Source organism: Mustela nivalis, assembly GCF_964662115.1.
Source record: "Mustela nivalis genome assembly, chromosome: 12".
In the NCBI taxonomy this organism is placed as follows: domain Eukaryota; kingdom Metazoa; phylum Chordata; class Mammalia; order Carnivora; family Mustelidae; genus Mustela; species Mustela nivalis.
The window spans coordinates 67,061,425-67,081,935 of NC_139031.1; the positions used below are offsets into that span (position 1 = coordinate 67,061,425).

Below are 20,511 nucleotides of genomic sequence, written 5' to 3' on the forward strand. Positions count from 1 at the left end.
CAATATCTATCACTTAAGGTGTATGTCACAGAGACTGGGTGTTTAATAGAAAATAGTCAAGCACAGATACCTTCCTTTAGATGATAATTAAATAATACTTGATTTAATCTGTTAAGTGGTACCCCAGTACATTATTGAAAGGTCCTGCCACCCTCCTTTTTGCTTTATTTCAAGTTTTAAATAATTTTGCTTAATAATGTTCTTTTGATCATAAATAACCTTTAGAGGCTGTTTTTGATCACACACACACACACACGTCTGGTTTTATTGTGTTTGTTTACATAGTTCAGCAAAAGGTATTAACTAACCATATGTGCCTCCTTGAGCATTCAGTATTGAGCAGCTATACAGGGCAAAGAACTAAATGCTGCTGAATAATTTCATTAAGGGATATAGGATTCAGTTATTTAAAAGCATCTTTTTTTTTTTCCTCCTGTCCCAAGATTTCATCTTCATTGCTTATTGATTCTAGAGAATTACTTTCTTTCTTCTTTTTTTTTTTTAATATTTTATTTATTTATTTGACAGACAGAGATCCCAAGGAGGCAGAGAGGCAGGCAGAGAGAGGAGGAAGCAGGCTTCCCGCTGAGCAGAGAGCCCGATGTGGGGCTCGATCCCAGGACCTTGGGACCATGACCTGAGCCGAAGGCAGAGGCTTTAACCCACTGAACCACCCAGGCGCCCCTAGAGAATTACTTTCTATCTGAAGTCCCAAATACTCTAGTTCTTGTCTAGCCAGTGAGTGATGCTGCCTATGATCTGTGAAGCTTTAACCAAAAAACAGGTATCAGACCAGTGTTCTTGGGTGGTACCTGGTTTATCGTTTCTTGCTTTTACACATGAAGTATACTTGCTCCTTAATGATGGAATTTTCATAACTGATAAAATGTCACCTGTTTTCATATATGACTCTCCGGTTAGGACCTTGTGTGATGGTGTCACAACTGAAGGCAGTAAAAACTCTCTGTTGGGGTAACACAAAATTTTTTTTATAAGAATTTGATACTAGTGAAAGGAAAACAGTTTCTTATTAATTCTATGCAGGTAACTTTATTTTGATGTAAGATATAGAGGCTCAGTATACACAATTGGTTTTAAATTATGAAGGAGGCACTAAGTCTTAGAAGCTATTTTTAAAACATTCACTTGATGTTGAGAGTTAGAGAGTTAGAGGTAAGTTAACAAGTAAAAGAAAGGACTTCTTCATACAAGTATCAGAAAATAGATAACAAATAACTACCATCAGTATTCCAAACCAAGGATCTATGATTAAATTTAGTTCGTTTTGTTCATTTATGTATTTATTTCTTGTTCTGCTACATCTTGGGTCATCAGGCTGCTTTCGTGAAGTCATCTGTTTCTGAAGTAGAACAGGTCTTGGAAATCCCAGCCATTCCCACATATACCTGACAACTGCGCAGGCAGTGTTATCTCTACTCTCTAGAGTTGCAACTCCTGAGCCAATTGTTGATATCAACAGTTAAAAGAACACAGTACAGTCCTTTCTGTGAAATTCTGAGATTGTCTTTCTTTGGTGAAGATACAATGTTAACTTCCGTACCTTTTGGCAAGTTTCAGAAGATAACAGGACTCACGAGACTAAATGATTATGGTTATTTTACCATTGGTAATGAACAATACCAAAATTGAAGTGAATACAATCTGTATTGAGTGCAGGACATAATTTTTTGTAACAATATGATTAGAATTTTTCCCAGGAATAAGGTTGTATTATGATCAGTGAGAGCACTGACAGATCTCCAGGACCTTTTTATTCATTCTGTTATATGTACAATCTCAGAAACATGTATGTGAGTCTTATTTTATCTATAAAACTTACCTTTTATTTTGACTGCTATTTTGATTAGTTCTTACAGTAATGTTGAGCTAATCAAGGAAATACAGAAAACAACTATTTGGGGCATCACTTCTTTTATAAGGCAAAACAACAAATCTTCATGAACTTTGAGGATGCTTATGGGAAATTTTCAAAGAAGTTTTATATGAAAAGGATTTTTACAAGAAAAAATCCTGAAATTTTAATATTTCCAAATCCGGGATATGATCATGGGAAAGCAAAATCAAAAGAGTTATCAGAGTACTTTAGATCACTGATTATGACAGGATCAGGTGTGCCTGAGAAACTATAAGTTGGCTACCTCTTATTCAAAGTGACAATATAGTATTCTAAATGACAAGAAGGTAACACAATTGAAAGGAACCTTAGATATTTCAGAAATGTGGAACTTTATGTTCTTGTTGCTTGATAATCAAGGGCTTAACAAAGTCAGCACAAAATACAGAAGACTGTTTTGATGGGATATGGAATTTCTGCCATGCAGACAGATCACAGAGAATGTGAAAGAGTAACTATTTACTCCCTTGTTAAGAGAAGGACAAATAGTTCAAGATAAACTGTCATTTTAGTATTTAAAAAAACAAATTCTAGTTTAGCATTAATATTCTATCTAGCAATAAAGGATTCATTAATTCCCTGCTTTACTTTTTTAAATTATCTTACAAATAAATCCACCAAAACGGAGTGAACTTTGTCAAAACTTGAATACATTTTATTCTTTTCAGACTCCTAGCTTGCAGTTTGAGACAAATAGTTTGCTTTTTTTTCTGCCAACTATAACTTTCTGTATCAAATGTTTGTCTCACACAATCCTCTTTTACATTCAGGAATTTTTTTTTTAATTTTATTTATTTATTTAACACAGAGAGAGAGAGAGAGATCACAAGTAGGCAGAGAGACTGGTAGAGACAGAGCGGGGGAGGCAGGCTCCCTGCTAAGTAGAGAGCCCGATGTGGAACTCAATCCCAGGACCCTGAGATCATGACCTGAGCCGAAGGCAGAGGCTTAACCCATTGAGCCACCTAGGCGCCCTGGAAGAACCAAATTTTTTAAGACAAAGCTACTGTCCTTTCCTTGAAAACAAAAACACCTTCCATTGCCTTGTTTTTGGTTGGTTGGTTGTTTGTTTAGGATCTCTTTTTTTTCCCCCCAGCATTCCAAGATTCATTGTTTAGGATGTGGAGAAAGGGGAGCCCTGTTAAACTGTTGGTGGGAATGCAAGTTGGTGCAGCCACTTTGGAAAACAGTGTGAAGATTCTGCAAAAAATTAAAAATAGAGCTATTAAAATTATTAAATTAATAAACATTATAATAAATATAATATATTTATATTTATATTATTATATTTATTCCACAAAAATTAAAAATAGAGCTATTAAAATTATTAAATTAATAAATATTATAATAAACATAATATATTTAACATATATATATAATAAATAAAAAATTATTAAAATTAAAAATAGAGCTATTAAAATTAAAAATAGACCCTGCAATTGCACTACTCGGTATTTACCCCAAAGATAGAGATGTAGTGATAAGGGCCATATGTGCCTTTCTATTGCCTTGTATTCATAGTTATAGTTTTCTGCGACAATTGCTTTGGTCTGGTCTTTGATTACCTCTATGGATGATAACTTTCAGTCAAATTAGCTAACTTGTATTTCATAGAGAAAACTGGAAGGGAAATGTAGTAGTATCTATAGTATACTTTAGCAAATTGGCAAAACTCCTGAAGGCACACATAAAACTCTCTAGGGTCACATACACTTATTTTTGCATTTTATTTATTTATTTATTTTTAAGATTTTATTTATTTATTTGACAGAGAGAGATCACAAGTAGGCAGAGAGGCAGGCAGAGAGAGAGGAGGAAGCAGGCTCTCTGCTCAGCAGGGAGCCCGATGCGGGATCCCAGGACCCTGAGATCATGACCTGAGCCGAAGGCAGCAGCTTAACCCACTGAGCCATCCAGGCGCCCTATTTTTGCATTTTAAATTAGCAAAATGAACGCAAGCATTAACATGACCAGCAAATATACCCACTGTAAGAAACAAAAGCATATATATTAAAAATACGTTGAGTGGCCACATTTCAGTATTATAGTTCACCTAGAAATTGTCTAAGTGTCTAAGGTTAGGCATTAAATAGTTTCATTTAAGAGTAGCCCAGGATTTTAAACTTAAATATCTTGCTTAAGCGGACATGCTACAACTTAGAGAATCATTTATCAGAATTAAAATTTAAGAATTTAGGCCCTTTATATTCACTTAGCTTGTGAGTGAGAGCTGAGATTCCCTGTATCAATTTGACTTAACAATACTTGTTCCAGGAAATTTTTGCTCAGGAGGATAAAGATATAAACCAATAAACAATTTTACTACTTGCTTTTGGAAATTCCTAAAAAGCAATTTATCCATATGATTTGTTCATCTGGCCAAACAGCTCTGTTTCCTATCAGGATAATAAATTACTCCCTTGGCCAAATAGGTAGCTTATAAAAAAAAAAAAAAAACATTTACTTATTAAGACTCATGTCAAGAAGCAGACCATGCTATATTTCTCAATCCTAAACTATTATGTCAAGGACTGTCCCCCGTGTCAATTAGTTTTCTGTCTTGACAAACTTACCTTCAACCACTTAAGTCCAGATCCCCGAGCCCTATAATTATCCTCCCCTAATTTCCCCATTTTGAGGCATTACTGGGATCTCTCAAGGTGGTGATATCCCTTCCTGCAGTAGGCCTAATGAACTTAGCTTTGATTGATCAACAGAAACTGTGAGTTAATAAATGTGTATTGCTTTAAGCCTAGAAGTTTGTGATAATATTATCATGCAGCAATAGGAAAGGAATACAATTGCACCGATAAAACCAATGGAGAATCAGATAGCTATTTTCAAACCAAAAGTTATCAAACTCACCTAGATTGTAAAAGATGCAACTTTATTATATGAACTTGTGACAAAACTGCTTCTAACCTTGAGGTTCCTGTGAGAAATTTTTAAGGCTAGTTTTTCGTGTCCATTTTTTTTTTTAATTTTCTGAGAAATTTGGGAATATTAGAGTTACATGAGTGTTTATTTTCCCTTATGAACCAATTAGAATGGAGCAGTTTGGATTTGAGAGACCTTATTATTTATTTACATGTTCCAGAGGTGGGAGAACACACAGTGAGAGGTAAAAGTTTTTCTCAGTTAGAGGCCTGGACTTGTGGGGAGTTTGCAGCTTGAGCTCTTCCACCTCTCCTAGGTTAACAATAAACACAGAACCACGACAACCCACAAGTGCAGATCTCAAAGGGATGTTCTACTTTCGGTGAGAGTAAAATGTTTTCTTGACTGAGCTGAGTTCACACATAACAGACAAACCAAAAAAAAGGTTAACAAAACAGATTCTTCATCATCTCTCACTTAAGAGATCCCCATTATGTCCAGACAGAATCACCTAGTGGTTAGATCATAAAACCAGATTCCCAAATACTGATATTATCAGTGAGGAATAACTTGTTGGCTGTACAGCAACCAGACTTACATATATACACAGGGGACTTTCTTGACCATGAAATTAAGACTGGCCCAGTGGTCCAATGCACCCAGTGGTCCTTGGGTCTAGCTGTGGAGGTAGGCAAGACCTGAACAGATGAATAGTCTTGGCCAAGAACCAGCAAAAGGAAACAAAAGCTCCCACCGTGTACTCATGATTTAGGCTATTTTAGTATTGATGAGTTTACATGGGGAGTAGGATGGCCAAAGGGACCATATTACTGATGACCTTGAATGTTAAGAAGTGACAGTGTTATCACTGATGTTAAAATATACTTCTTTTTATTTTTTAAAATATTTTATTTTTATTTGATAGACAGAAATCACAAGTAGGCAAAGAGGCAGGCAGAGAGAGAGGGGGAAGCAGACTCCCTGCTGAACAGAGAGCCAGATGTGGGGCTCGATCCCAGGACCCCGAAACCATGACCTGAGCCGAAGGCAGAGGCTTTAACCCACTGAGCCACCGAGGTGCCCCCAAATATACTTTTTAAAAAGGTAAAATCATAACATCATACAGATATAAAACTGAGTAGATGTTAAAGATTTTATTTAACTTATTAATGAAACTGGTGAGTGTCATAAATTCAAGGGGAAATTATTAAAAAAAGGACATATTCATGAATCAAGAATATTGAATAAAAAAGTGCAAATGGAGGTAAAACTGGCCTCATGGTGCGGGGGGGGCGGGGAGGAAGAAAATTGACTCCTCACCAGACAGAATTTACACAATTATAGATGATAATTATTATGCATTCTTCTTGGTTATCTATATCTTACAAAATTGTAAAGTAACTCAAGAACTAGAATCAGATACTTGGAACACTATGACTAAATAGTTTGGGGTTTTTTGTTTGTTTTGTTTTTTGTACTGAAGCATAATATCCCCCTACAATGAGACTGACTGATAGTAGAAAGTAGTGGGTCAGACCTGAGATGTGCCTTAGGAATAGAAACTATACAATTTGGTAGTTGCTTAGATGTAGTAAGAGGGAAGAAAGATTCAAAGATCATTCATTTTAAGTGTGGCAGTTGCCAAAGTGGTTAGTGGTTGCTTCATGTGGGCTAGGATAATGACCAGCGTGGCACTGGGGACAACAAAGGGAAAACTAAGGAAATATTTTAATAAAAGATCATTTTAGAAACTCAAGTTCTGTGACAGTCAAAAGAGGCCTTTTGGTTGGAAGAGGGAGGGTTGCCATCCACTCCCACTATCATTAGACCCTGCTTTTTAATGGTTCCCTCAAGTAGTTCTTCAATCTAAGTAAAGTAGTATGCTTGCTTGGTCTGATAGCCCCTGGATAAGTCCTTTGGCTTTCCATTTTGGAACTGACTTAAAATATATCACCTTATATATTGATTGATGATATATTGGTGATATTGATATATCACCATATGCACTTGATTAGGAATCATTTGTGAACCTGCAGATAAAAATCAGGAGGGAATTTAGGAAAATCCTGAAATGAACGGAGGAATACATTGCTCAGTATTCTTCTTTCCAGTGTGAATTTGATTAGAGAATATTCTGAGTGAAAAAAGAGGAAGAGGGAGAGAAAGAAACAAGTAGGTGTAGAAATTGGAGAAATATTATCCTCTATTCTAAAAGTTTGGGTGAAAAGGCATTAATATAACCGGGGATCTTTTTTAAATTAAAGATATGAAAAACATGAGATTTCTTGTCTATAGACATGTTACTGTTTGCTTAGCTTAAGGTCCTTTGAAATTCAGTCCTATGTCAAGTATCTGCTCTAAATTAGTTAACTTGGTGTTCTGGCTTTTCAAAATTTCGCCTTAATAAAATCTCCTCTGTTTATCCATACATAGAAATGAGGTAGTCTACTGCTTTGTTCCTTGTTTATGGAAGAAGAGACTGAGGAAAGGAGGAAAGGAGAAAAGGACAAGGGACAACAGGAATGGGGGAATAAGGAAGAGAAAGGGAGAGAAAGAAAAGGAAAATGGGGGGACCCCTGATTGTAGTTATAGTTTGGTCACTAGCTTGTTAATAGCAGTTAGTCTGGTCACTATTGTATTTTTTTTTATTTAAATTTTTTCAGTGTTCCAAAATTCACTGTTTATGCACCACACCCAGTGCTCCATATAATACATGCCCTCCTTAATACCCACCACCAGGCTCACCCAACCCCCCACCTCCCTCCCCTCCAAAACCCTCAGTTTGTTTCTCAGTGTTCACAGTCTCTCATGGTTTGTCTGCCCCTCCGATTTCCCCCAACTCACTTCTCCTATCCATCTCCCAATGTCCTCCATGTTATTCCTTATGGAATAAGGAATAACACTAAATAAGTGAAACCATAGTATAATTGACTCTCTCTGCTTGACTTATTCCAGTCAGCATAATCTCTTCCAGTCCCGTCCGTGTTGATACAAAAGTTGGGTATTCAGCCTTTCTGATGGAGGCATAATACTCCATTGTATATATGGACCATATCTTCTTTTTTTAAAAAAAGATTTTATTTATTTATTTGACAGAGAGAGATCACAAGTAGGCAGAGAGGCAGGCAGAGAGAGAGAGAGGAGGAAGCAGCTCCCTGCTGAGCAGAGAGCCCGATGCGGGACTCGATCCCAGGATCCTGAGTTCATGACCTGAACCGAAGGCAGCGGCTTAACCCACTGAGCCACCCAGGAGCCCCGGACCATATCTTCTTTATCCATTTGTCCATTGAAGGGCATCTTGGTTCTTTCTACAGTTGGGTGACCGTGGCCATTGCTGCTATGAACACTGAGGTACAAATGTCTCTTCTTTTCATATATCTGTATCTTTGGGGTAAATACCCAGTAGTGCAATTGCAGGGTCATAGGGAGGCTGTATTTTTAATTTTTTAAGGAATCTCTGTTTTCCAAAGTGACTGCACCAACTTATATTCCCACTAACAGTGTAAGAGGGTTCTCCTTTCTCCACGTCCTCTTTAACACTTGTTGTTTACTGTCTTGTTAATTTCTGGCCATTCTAACTGGTGTAAGGTGGTATCTCAATGTGGTTTTGATTTGAATTTCCCTGAGAGCTGATGATGATGAAAATTTTTTCATGTGTCTGTTGGCTGTTTGTATGTCTTCTTTGGAGAAGTGTCTGTACATGTCTTCTGCCCATTTTTTGACATGATTATCTGTTTTGTGTGTGTTGAGTTTGAGGAGTTCTTTATAGATCTTGGATATCAGCCCTTTGTCTGTAATGTCATTTGCAAATATCTTCTCCCATTCTGTGGGTTGCCTGTTTATTTTGTTGACTGTTTCCTTTGCTGTGCAGAAGCTTCTGATCTTTTTTTTTTTTTTTAAAGATTTTATTTATTTATTTGACAGAGAGAAACCACAAGTAGTCGGAGAGGCAGGCAGAGAGAGAGAGGGAAGCAGGCTCCCCGCCGAGCAGAGAGCCTGATGCGGGACTCGATCCCAGGACCCTGAGATCATGACCTGAGCCGAAGGCAGTGGCTTAACCCACTGAGCCACCCAGGCGCCCCAGAAGCTTCTGATCTTGATTATGTCCCAAAAGTTCATTTTCGCTTTTGTTTCCTTTGCCTTTGGAGACATGTCTTAAAAGAAGTTGCTGTGGCCAATGTTGAAGAGGTTACTGCCTATGTTCTCCTCTAGGATGTTGATAGATTCCTGCCTCACGTTAAGGTCTTTTATCCATTTTGAGTTTATCTTTGTGTACGGTGTAAGAAAATGGTCAAGTTTCATTCTTCTACACATAGCTGTCCAATTTTCCCTGCACCATTTATTGAAGAGACTGTCTTTTTCCACTGTGCATTTTTTCCTGCTTTGTCGAAGATTATTTGACCATAGAGTTGTCACTATTGTAAACTTGGGATGTCTTTTCTTATTCTGCGCATGGGGTAGTAATAAAACCCCCAAACTACAACTTTCCTTAGACTCCCATTATTCTCTCATTATACTTTCAATCACTCAATAATCAGCCCCTCACATGTGCCAATCCCTGTACTAGAGGCTGGGGATATGGTAATGAATAGAGCGTTCTTGCCCTCTTTGAACTTTTCCTCTGATGGGAGGGCTAAAAATGTACACACATAAGTAAAATATGATTTAATACAGGATGCTTAGTAAGGACTTCCCTTTACACTGGTTAGAAACTCCTAGATTGATGGCAATAGCCAAATCTGAGGGTAAAACATGTGCTTAGTATTCCAGATTCTGAAGACAACAGCAAAGAAGTGGGGACAGACATCCCCGAAAGGCTGTGGTTGCTTAAGTTAATTCTCCCAAGTGTCTGGCCATCTCCTCTTTCCATTTTCATTCACTTCTCTTAGAGAGGGGACAGAGAAAGAAAGAATCCATTGCCTGTAGTGAGAGTACTTGGCTTTTCCTCTACTCCATTTGTTTCTACTGTACTTAGCAGAGTAGGGGAGATATCCCCTAAAAGTCAAGTGAATGTTTGTTTAACCCCAAAAGCCAAGAGAGGGGAACTTCAAGATAGCCATCTGAAGAGATTGGGGGTATCTGCAAGAAAGCAAGACTGCATTTGGTTTTCTATTGCGTCAGGTGCTTATGTATGCCTCTCTGATCTGCCTCTCTGCTGTTTTTACATTGCGGAAAAAAAAATCAGCAAAAATGGCAGAATAGAGAAAGTGGCCTGTCCTTTCACCTTGGCATGGCAAATATATATATTCCCCAGCTCACATCGACACTATAACTGTAGATGGACTCAAGTTGTCCTCCTGGTGACCTTACCTGGGAGTAGATCTTGACAACCAAGAACTTTGTGGCATACCTCCAGGGTAGCTGCTTTGGGAAAGTTGGAAGAAGTGAGCCAGAATGGGACTGCCTATGCCTATGATCACTCAGAGTTTTCTGAGGAACTAGCCTTTGGAGGCTTGCTGGAGGGAGAGCATCAAAGGCTAGATGGTGTTACCTAGAGAAGCCTCTGTGACCGAGAGAGAACCACCAACAAACAGACAGTTATGTAAGATCTTGGCTGTATTTTCTTCCTTTTCATCCCCAATTCCAGAAGCCCTAATACCAGAAGAATTGGAGAGGAATAGTGAAGGAAGATGCTGGGAAGAGATATCCTGAGAAAGAGAATGAGAATGAGACTTGAAGTTTATAAATGAGCAGGTCTAGATTTTTAATAACTGAAAGTGACCCAACAGCTTTGAGAGCTGCCTGAGTTATTGTTAAAAGGCACGAAAGGAAAATTGAACAGTGCAAGGTTGAAGGCAATGGTTAGAAAAAAATAATGTGTTTTCATTTGTTTTTGTTCATATTTTTCCCCCATAGAGTACTAACTATAAGTGAACGGGTTACAAAAGTGGGGATAATTGTATTTGGGTCAGTGCCATGAAGCCAATGGAGGACTAAGGAGAAAGTAACTCTGAAGAAGGTGGGGAATAGGAGGCTCCCTTAGCTGTGGTGGTCTGGGAAGCTCTTTGGGTTGAAAACTTTCATGAGAAAGAGGCACTCATTCCAGATTCTGGGATAAAAGTGATAATGTTCTAAGAGAAGATGAAGAAAGAAGGTCAGCGTAGATGGAGTTTAGTGAGTGAGGCTGGAAGTGATAGAAGATACTTTGGGCAAAGGGCAGAGGCCAACTAACAAAGGGCCTTGTAGGCCTTGGTGAAATATTTTGATGGTGGCTATGCTTTCTCAAACATTTTTTTGGCTCTAACCTTCATGTAGATTTGTTAACCTAATTTAACTTAATGGATCACATATACCATATAATTCTAAGTAATTCTGGCCTCAGAGGTAAGAAACTACTAAGACATCTTCCATCTGTGCTCATAACCTCAGGGCTACTACTATATCAAGACAGTTATGAAAAGTTCCTTTGTGTTATTCCAGGTTTTCTGTCACTCAGCTCTTCATACCCAAGGATTAAATCCTTGCCCATCAGGGGGATGCCTGTACTTAAGTAGTTGTAATTGACATCTAGATTCTAGATGATATATCTGCTTGTTATAAGATCGAAGTTATGGATTTAAGTGTTGTTATAAGTAGTTTATATTAATCATGCCAAAAGAAAGAACAAACTATTAATTTGTTAACATAGAAAACGTATGCAAAGCAATGAAAACATGGCAGCTAAAGGTTCTGCTCTATGATATTTATGATTTAAACCCCCAGAACAGGAAATCTTTCCTCTTGGACTGAGCTTAAAACTCCAGAGATGAAAATATCTGGCAGGAGCAGTATGCATTGTGTCTCATTAGAGTGCAGCTTTTCTGTAACCACATTAAAGAATGCACAGACAGCAAGGGACGTGTGTTTGGCCTTCTTACAGCAATGTTCCTGGCTTCTTCTCTAATGTGAATTACAGACCTCTCAGCACAATTCTTAAACTTCTCCCTGCGACACTTATGCAAATTGTCACTCCGAATCCAACATGATACCTTTTGGTTAATCCTGGGACATTAAGTATTGCAGCTGTCTCATGGAAGAAACCGAGAGAAAAATTTCTGTTCAGTATGGAAATAATTCTATAAAGCTCATGATAGATGAAGGCTTATGAATAGTATATCAGTTATTGCAGTCATCATTATAGGAGTATATTTCCTTGGGTTCTTATGGGAAATTACTTTCTTTGGCACATTCTTGGGAATTATTTCCTGTGTTCCATTAGCTCCGCGGGATGACATCCTAAAATGACGGATGCAGTTCTATTGTTTTGTTAGAGTGCTCTGTAACTGCTCTTGGGGCTCCTTGTTTGAATGCACGTTATATTCTCTTTGAATATTATCTGAGAATATGATTCATAGTTTAGTCTTAATGTTTCCCAAAAAATGACTTAATGAACAAGAAGGAAGCCCATTCTGGTGGAAAGAGTAATAAACAGCAGAGCAGGTAATCCTTGCTCTAGTCCTGATTCCACTGCTGAGCATGTGAACTATGGCAAATTGCTTTAGCCGTAGGGTCTGTTTCTTCATCTATAACTTCTTTTTTTAAATCCCCTTCAGCTTATGTTTTCTGCTCTACTAACATTTTCAGCACTTAGTAAATATTAACTCTGTGACTTAAAATCCTGATGGGGAGACAAAACTGAAGTACAAAAATTATGGGAGAACATACAGTCGAGTACTGACTTCTATGATATGTTCATAAGGGATATCAGTTGCACGCAACAGAAGTTCATGACCAAGCACAATTGAACTTACTTCAGAAAGTATCAGGGGGCTCTCAAAATTAGTTGGAGGTTAGGTAGAAGGCCAGGCTTGGGACTGGAGAATATTCCAGAGAGTTCTGAAGAGCAGAGAAGCAGGAAGTACAGCCAGCAAAGCACGCCTGAAACAGTCTGGTCAGGATTCTGTTTGAGGGACACTGCTGCATATGACTGTCACCCATTCGTTTTGTCCTTGCCTCAGTAGCTAGCTTCAGAGTGTAGGATGAAAACATTCAATGGGTGACCCTAGGTCATGTGCCCATCCTCCAGCTGTCCTTAGAGTTGGGAACCCAACAGGGCAGGCACCTATAGTTACCCTCCAACTACAATCATACACTGAAAGGGGAAATCGATCCCTAAAAGGACATTAGAGTGCCTTGAAGTAGAATAGTTAATGATAATTGTCCCCATGTATATCCAATCACAGAGACTGGAGAAGCTAGCTTAGTTTATACTGGAATTATTGAGAAACTTTATGAATAAATAAAAGTTGAGGTCTGTGGAGAGAGATTAAAAATGCTACACCAGGGATGCCTAGGTGGCTCAGTCGGTTGAACGGCTGTCTTCAGCTCAGGTCATAATCCCAGGATCCTGGGATCGAGCCCCACATTGGGCTCCCTGCTCACTGGGGAACCTGCTTCTCCCTCTCCCTCTGCCTGCCACTCTGCCTACTTATACTCTCTCTCTGTCAAATAGATAAATAAAATCTTTAAAAAAAAAAAAAAAAGGTACACCAAAGGAAGAAAGAAGCAACAACAGCAAACACACAGATACACACAGACACACACACAGCAAAATTTATCTAAGCCACCAAAATTCAATCTGTGGAACTTTCAGTTTTACTTCTAGTCAGCAATATTGCACCTTTTAGTTCTCAGAGACTTTATGTTCACTCCTGGGAAAGAGAACAGTGTAACTCTTAGCACAATTTATTCACCAAAACCTTGCAAAATTCCATCTGCTCATCAGAGAGCATGCCTCTTCTTTTTCCAAAGGCATCCTGAAAATGCATTCCTGGGACATTGTCCCAAGCCAAGAAACACTGAGACACTGAGGTTCCTCAGTCTCCCCAACCCATTCAGAAAATACCTCACCTTCTATATTACAAAAACAGTAAGCACAAAAATGTATTTTAAAAGAGCTAATACAAAAGATAAGAAATAATACACATTTGTTATGGTTATCATTAATTATTTATGGGATGTTTTTCCATCTCCCTTTTCACCGGCATTTTACTGATGAATGGAAATAGGATTGTTCATATGGTGATGGCGCTGAGAGTTTCTAGCAGCGGAAGCATCCTCTCTTTCCACAGGACTGTGTGGCTGTGGAGGGCAACAGTCATCCCTGTGTTACCGAGTTTCAAAGGCTATTTATGATCTGTGGACTACACCTAGACTTCTGTGGCTGAGATGTCCAAGTTAAATTTTAATTCCCCTTCACCCATAATAGAGTGAGAACTGAGGCTTATAGATCTTATTTCACTTTTCACAGGAAAAGGAAAACACACTTTTTATGGTAGCAACAAGAGTGAACAAATGAAGACCCCCACCTGTCTCTCAGTCTTGACACAATTTCAAATAAACACATAAAACCTCCTTCAAATATAGCATTTTCATGAATATAAACTTGGGTATTTCTCTGTGCTGAGCATGCATATTAGGAACTCAATAAATATTGGTTGATTTAATTCAAAATACATCTAGAAACTGATAGAGAAGTGCTTCTTCATGTTGGCTGTCATGAAATTACATTACTGTTGTTTGTGGTAGTCCTGTGAAGTAGAGCTCTCACTTTTCCCCAGAAACAGTAGGAAAGCAAACAAGTCTCTAGATAACATGGGTAAACATGAATAAAATATATTTACAGTATCCTACCTTGATGATGGATTTGCAAATCTGTCTGCTTTCAGATGTTCAAGACAGAGAAAAATTGCACAGGAAAAAAAATCATGTATTTCCTTATCAAAACCGGTGAAAGTAAACATGTATAGTAAATTGGAAAAAGCCTGTAAGTCCAGAATATTTTTTAAGTGTTCTCTTTTGTGCATTAGCTTGGTGTTCTTGGTGGTGAGAGGAGGGCAACGAATATTGACTTTCCCTTCTTTAATTTCGTTTTTCTTCTAAAAGTGAAAATCAACAATTAACACAAGTGGGATGAGACAACAACTGAAGTGTACTTTTCCCAGTTAGTTGTAAGGAATGTGTTCGGTTTGTGGTACATTCCTGCACATAAGGGTGACTAGGATGCCAGCAATTGATGGGTTGCTGGGGTTAACATTAGTGCACAAAAGTAATAGAAATGCGAAGACAGGGACGCCTGGGTGGCTCAGTTGGTTGGGCAGCTGCCTTCGGCTCAGTTCATGATCCCAGCGTCCTGGGATCGGGTCCCACATCGGGCTCCTTGCTCAGCGGGGAGCCTGCTTCTCCCTCTGCCTCTGCCTGCCATTCTGTCTGCCTGTGCTCGCTCTCTCCCTCTCTCTCTGATAAATAAATAAAATCTTTAAAAAAAAAAAAAAAAGAAAGAAATGTGAAGACAGGCCCCATCTGTGAGAGGTATGTTGTCAGGGCCAGGCCAGCAGCTGGCTTTCTAGACACCTTACAGAACCTATAAGAAAGCTTTATTTTGGTGAATTTATCACAATAAGTGATCCAGCCCTGAGCTTGTCTAGGCTTGAAGCCTGAAGTTTTAGTCAAATCAGTGAGAATGGATGCATTTCTCAGTGACACTTCGATGTAAGCCAAGCTCACAGGTTAATATCTAAAATTGAGTGCCAATTTATTAGTTTTTAATGGGAAGTATAGTTGTCACACTAACCAGAGAACTCTAGTCTATGACTAGTCCATTCTATTTCTGTAGATAATTATAGCCTGAAACTTGTGTGATGTGTATGAAATCAGAACACAGGGAATTGGTTAAACATTCTTTAACTGTTAACACACTCAGGACACAGTCAACTCTTCTTTTCTCCTTCTTATCTTCAATTATTAGTCATAATGGGCTAAACTTAACCATTTTAGGGCCGTCTTCCCTCATTTCCCAGCCTTAGGGAGAACTTTAATCCTTCATGTACTGAGTTCAGGAGAATTCCACTTTCAACTTTTCCTCTTGTGGGGTGTCATTTATAAGGCATAAACTAAGATTACAGGCGCAGTTTTAAAAATGTATATATGGACAGCACATAGAAGTCACAAGTATTCTCAGAAGGCTGAGGAAAAATTGAGGAATACTGAATCTCTTAAACAATGCATTCATTGTTACCCATTGCTAAAGCAAGCCAGGAAGGTGTGTCCAGTTGTGGACCAGGAGAGAGACCTGAATCTGAAGATCTTACAAATTCCTGTCTCTAAAGAATTGTTCTATGGTGAGAAGACTTCATCGTGCCTCCTTATAAACTGGACAGAATATCCATAAACACTGTGCTTGTAATTCTCCTTTGGGTCCAGGCCCCCACATACCTTGGTAGCAGCAAAAGAGGTATCTTAAATCGTGCAAACTGTGGTAGGTGAAATTGAACTCTGCTGAGCGTTGTGTCAGATGGGCTTCTGACTGTTAGAAAAGTCCTATTGCATACATTTACCCCATCCTCACTTTAATATTCCCTTACGTGTTCAGCAAAGACTGGCATGAAGGTAGACCAAGAACGTGAAGAACTTGAGGATGTTCAGTGTCTGTTTCCACATTTCCCATCCCCAGAGGCAGAGATCCTTGTGGCACCGCATGCATGGAGGAGGCCTGCAAGCTGGGTATTCTAAGTCACTCCAGATACTTGGCCACGCCTGGGTCATTTGGAGGGGCGCTCTAGATCCCGGACCTAAACCCAAACTGCCAGGATGCCCTGGTATTACTAACAAAAACAGTGTCTATCCCTTCCCTTTCAAAAGCACATTTTAAAAGGATTTTGTCTTTTTGTTCTGGATTTGCCTCTTCCCAGTCCCAAGTGTTTTCGTAGATGGGATTCCCTAAAGATGTTTGAGGGAAAACAGTTGATTGAAAAGGAGTCTCTGTCTGAGAGGAAATAGTCTCTGTTCCGGTTCAAAGAATTCTTGCCTTAGGTGAGGGAGAAGAGAACAAGTTAATATATTTCCAAGAAGAGCAAGAGCAAGGAGGAGGGAACCTATTTGTTGAGAGGGAAACTTTTCCAAATGTGGAAAGACCTCGTGCTTTTAAGTCCCGCAACCCTGTGTTTGAATCCCAGAGGATCACTTACTGCTTGAGTGATTGTGGGCAAGTTACCCAGCGTCTCTGCCGTAGTCTCCTGGGTCTCATGAGGGAGAAAGACATCTACGTCACAAGGAAGATCACAGGAACAAAGTACACATCAGGGTGCTTTGGCCGCTGTGTGTTCGAATGCCACTTACTTTCTTCTTAACCCATGGTGTTTCACAGTGACCAGGTGAAAAAAAGAGGACTTCCCGGATAATAACCTTTTCTTCCTAGTTGATAGAAAGTTTCTCTTCCCATAATGTGATTGCCCTGGTAAGACCCAGAGAAGCGCTCTTTCACGCCTTGTCTGCAGACATCCCCGCCAGCAATCTCTTTTCCTGATTCACTTAGTGTACTTACCCTTGCTGTGATCACCCGTAAGAGAGGAGATTGGTTCAATTCAGCAATGAAGAGAATATGTCACTGTCCCACAGCGGCAGTAATGGCCCTTCTGCCCTTGGGGAGAGAGATAATAGGCGCTACTAAGTTATTTGAAACTTTCATCTATATAGTTTTATCCTTTTTCACTTTCGTCCATTTGATCTTACGCCTTTTTTTTTTCTTTTTTTTTGAATACTTGATACCATTCATGCTGGGGTTTGGAAGTAGTTCATTGATTGTTATATTCTCATTTGTTTTTTGGATTTTTCAAGATGTGTTCAGCTAACTTAGCTTTTTCATTTTTTTCAAAATTAAGTAACTTCTTGGACCCTTTGATTCTTAGAGTTCTTTACCTTCTGTATGTGCCTCAAATGCCATAACTACAATATTACAGCGAGCCAACATTTTCACCAAGGAGAATCAAATCTAATCTCACTAAACTTGTTTTTCAAATGTAAGAGCCAACACTGTGATTACCTGGGGGGCCCAAGGCATGAAATGGGAATAGGAAAACAAGAGTATAAAATAGGGCAGATTGTTTTCTAACAGGAATATAGACATATAATTAAAATGATTTTCAACCCACAGACACAGCCTAGATTTGACTCTATCTGGGATGGCCAGGGACACAATGAATACCTTGTTTCTTTGACTAACGTTGAAAACATCTCATTAAAAAAACATTTTTTCAACAGTTATATCCTAGACTGCAGAGCCAATCACCTAAACAGAGGATATTTGGACAGAGTATGGTTACTATGTATCTATAAAGAAATCTAATTTGGAAAATGCTGGTTATCTGATTTACAAAGAAAAGCTAATAACTTACTAAAGTTACTGCAGAGACCTCAAAGAAGCCATTGTATTTTTACAGTTGAATTTAAGTTACAGAAAATTCTGGTAAAGCTTTTCAAGTTGTATTTACTACATTGAGTGAGTCAGAGGTAAGAAATGTTCTAAATCAATAACCAGCATTCTAACGTGACTTTTATAGAATTCTTCAAGAGGAGATCTAGGATACCCAATGCAGTGTGACTTCTAGCCAAGCCCAGACAACTTGCTACCCTGTTCTCTCAAGAGAAGGATGAACATGTGGGGATGACAAAAGGCTACCCACTTCGGATCCTATTGATTTTCACATGTTATTTTCCCTTCTGCTTGCCTCCCCCACCAATTTCTCACTCCCTGATATTTCTTTCCCTGCCTGTATTGCAGGGGAAAAAAATGTGGTTATTGGCACATGTTGGTGGATATTGTACTTATTGGTACTTTGAATAAGATTTTCTATTTCTGTTCACAGTGCAAGAATGCACACAGAGCAGGGGAGTTTTTCTACAGTTCTTTTTTTTTTTTTTTTTAAGATTTTATTTATTTATTTGACAGAGAGAGATCACAAGTAGGCAGAGAAGCAGGAAGAGAGAGAGAGAGGAGGAAGCCGACTCCCTGCAGAGCAGAGAGCCCGATGCGGTACTCGATCCCAGAACCCTGAGATCATGACCTGAGCAGCGGCTTAACCCACTGAGCCACCCAGGCGCCCTTTCTACAGTTCTAATGGTCCCTTTGGTCATAAACTGACTGATATCCAGTTGAATTTAGAAACTGTTATTTCGAATGGCCTTTAAATGTTGCTTTACAGGTAATTAGGACTTAAATTAGATTTCAGAGAACCACCATATCAAGTTGATTAAGGAATAAGCTCTGGAACAGACTCCTGATTCTGCATCTCAGTAGGTAACATAACTTGGGCAAATTACTTAACTTCTTTGTGCCTTAGTGTCCTCATTTGTAACATGACACTAATCATAGTGCTTGCTGGGATAAAATATTTTGATATATAAGGCACTTAGAATATTCCTGGCTTATGATAAATGCAGTTTGGCTGTTTGCTATCACAGGTCCACAATCCTTTATTTGCAATTCTAAAATTGAAAAGTGGGGGGGGGGGGTGGCACATCTTATAGAAAACTCCTTAAGTGGTTAAGATCTGACAGCTGATCTGTGGCAATTTATAGATTTTATTTATCCCACTTTATGTGAATATTCATATGTATGATTAAAGAATTATTAATATGTTTGATTATAAGCTAACTACCCCCCTGCCCGGGTTGTTACATTAAATACTATCGGCAGCTTTTTAAAATTGAAGGTGTCCAAAAGACATCATCCCAAGAGTTTTTCAAGGCCCTGTAAAGCAAAGTAAAACAAGGTATGCCTTTTGAATAGTGCACTTTTGAATTGACTGTTTAAAAATTATATTTCTATGTCTCTATTTTTAGTTATTACTTTTTGCCTTAAAGATTACCTTATTGGATCTTAATGGTGGTGTTTTTTTTTTTTTTTATGGTTAGTGGTTTGCATTTTACCACTTTTTCCATATATTTCCTCCAACTTTTGTTTTTTTTTACATTTAAGGTAGTTGTCTTGTAAGCAGCATACAGATTTTTAAAACCTCTTGAAAACTTTGCCCTTTATTGTAGTAATTAGTCACATATTTGTGTTTAAATTTACTATATTAGGCTTGATTTTATTCCTTTTGCTTTGGGTCCTTCTCTTGCGTTTTCCCTAACTTTAATTTGAATTAATAAGTATATTTTATTATTTTCTTTCTATTTTGTAGCAATGCATTTAAAAATATTGTTTTGGGGTGCTTGGGTGGCTCAGTCGATTAAGCGTCCAACTCCTGATTTCAGCTCAGGTCATGATTTTGAGCATCAGGTGCTTACTTGTCATTTGTATGACCTTTGGAGAAATATTGTACTTTGTATTGGAAGTATTGAAAACCTTGACCCATTTTACAATTGTGTTATTTTCTTAATTGTTAAGTTGTTAGAGTTCTTTACATATTTAGGATGCATCTCTTATTAGATATATGATTTGCTAATATTTTCTTCCATTCTGGGAGGGTTTTTTAATTTTCTTGATGAGATCCTTTAAAGTTTGTACTTTAAACATTTGTACTAAAGTGTGCTAAAACATTTTAATTTGATAATCTGATGAAGTCCGATTTATCTATTTTCTTTTGTCACTTGGGCTGTGGTGGCTTATCTAAAAAAACATTGCCAAATCTGAGGTCTTCGAGATTTATACCTGTCTTTTCTTCTGAAAGTTTTATGGCTTTAGGTTCACATAATCCATTTTGAGTTAGTTTTGGGATAAAGGTTGGACTTTTGCAGGTAGATACGAGGTTGTCTCAGTGCCACCTTTAAAAGGACTATTCTTTTCCCATTGATTGTTCCCACTGAATTTCCTTTCTGACTTTTTTTTTTAAAGATTTTATTTATTTATTTGACAGATCACAAGTAGGCAGAGAGGCAGGCGGGGATTGGGGAGCAGGCTCCCTGCTGAGCAGAGAGCCCAATGGAGGGCTCGATCCTAGGACCCTGGGATCATGACCTGA

The 20,511-nt window shown here is 38.4% G+C and overlaps 1 long non-coding RNA gene across 1 annotated transcript; it reads right to left on the minus strand.

Moving 5' to 3' along the window:
* Positions 1 to 2,547: 2,547 nt before the first annotated feature.
* On the minus strand, positions 2,548 to 17,042 carry LOC309845535. The gene is made up of 2 exons (XR_014301329.1): positions 16,738 to 17,042; positions 2,548 to 3,115 (listed from the first exon to the last, which is right to left on the minus strand). It is a non-coding gene; the product is annotated as an uncharacterized lncRNA (long non-coding RNA).
* Between the last annotated feature and the right edge of the window lie 3,469 nt (positions 17,043 to 20,511).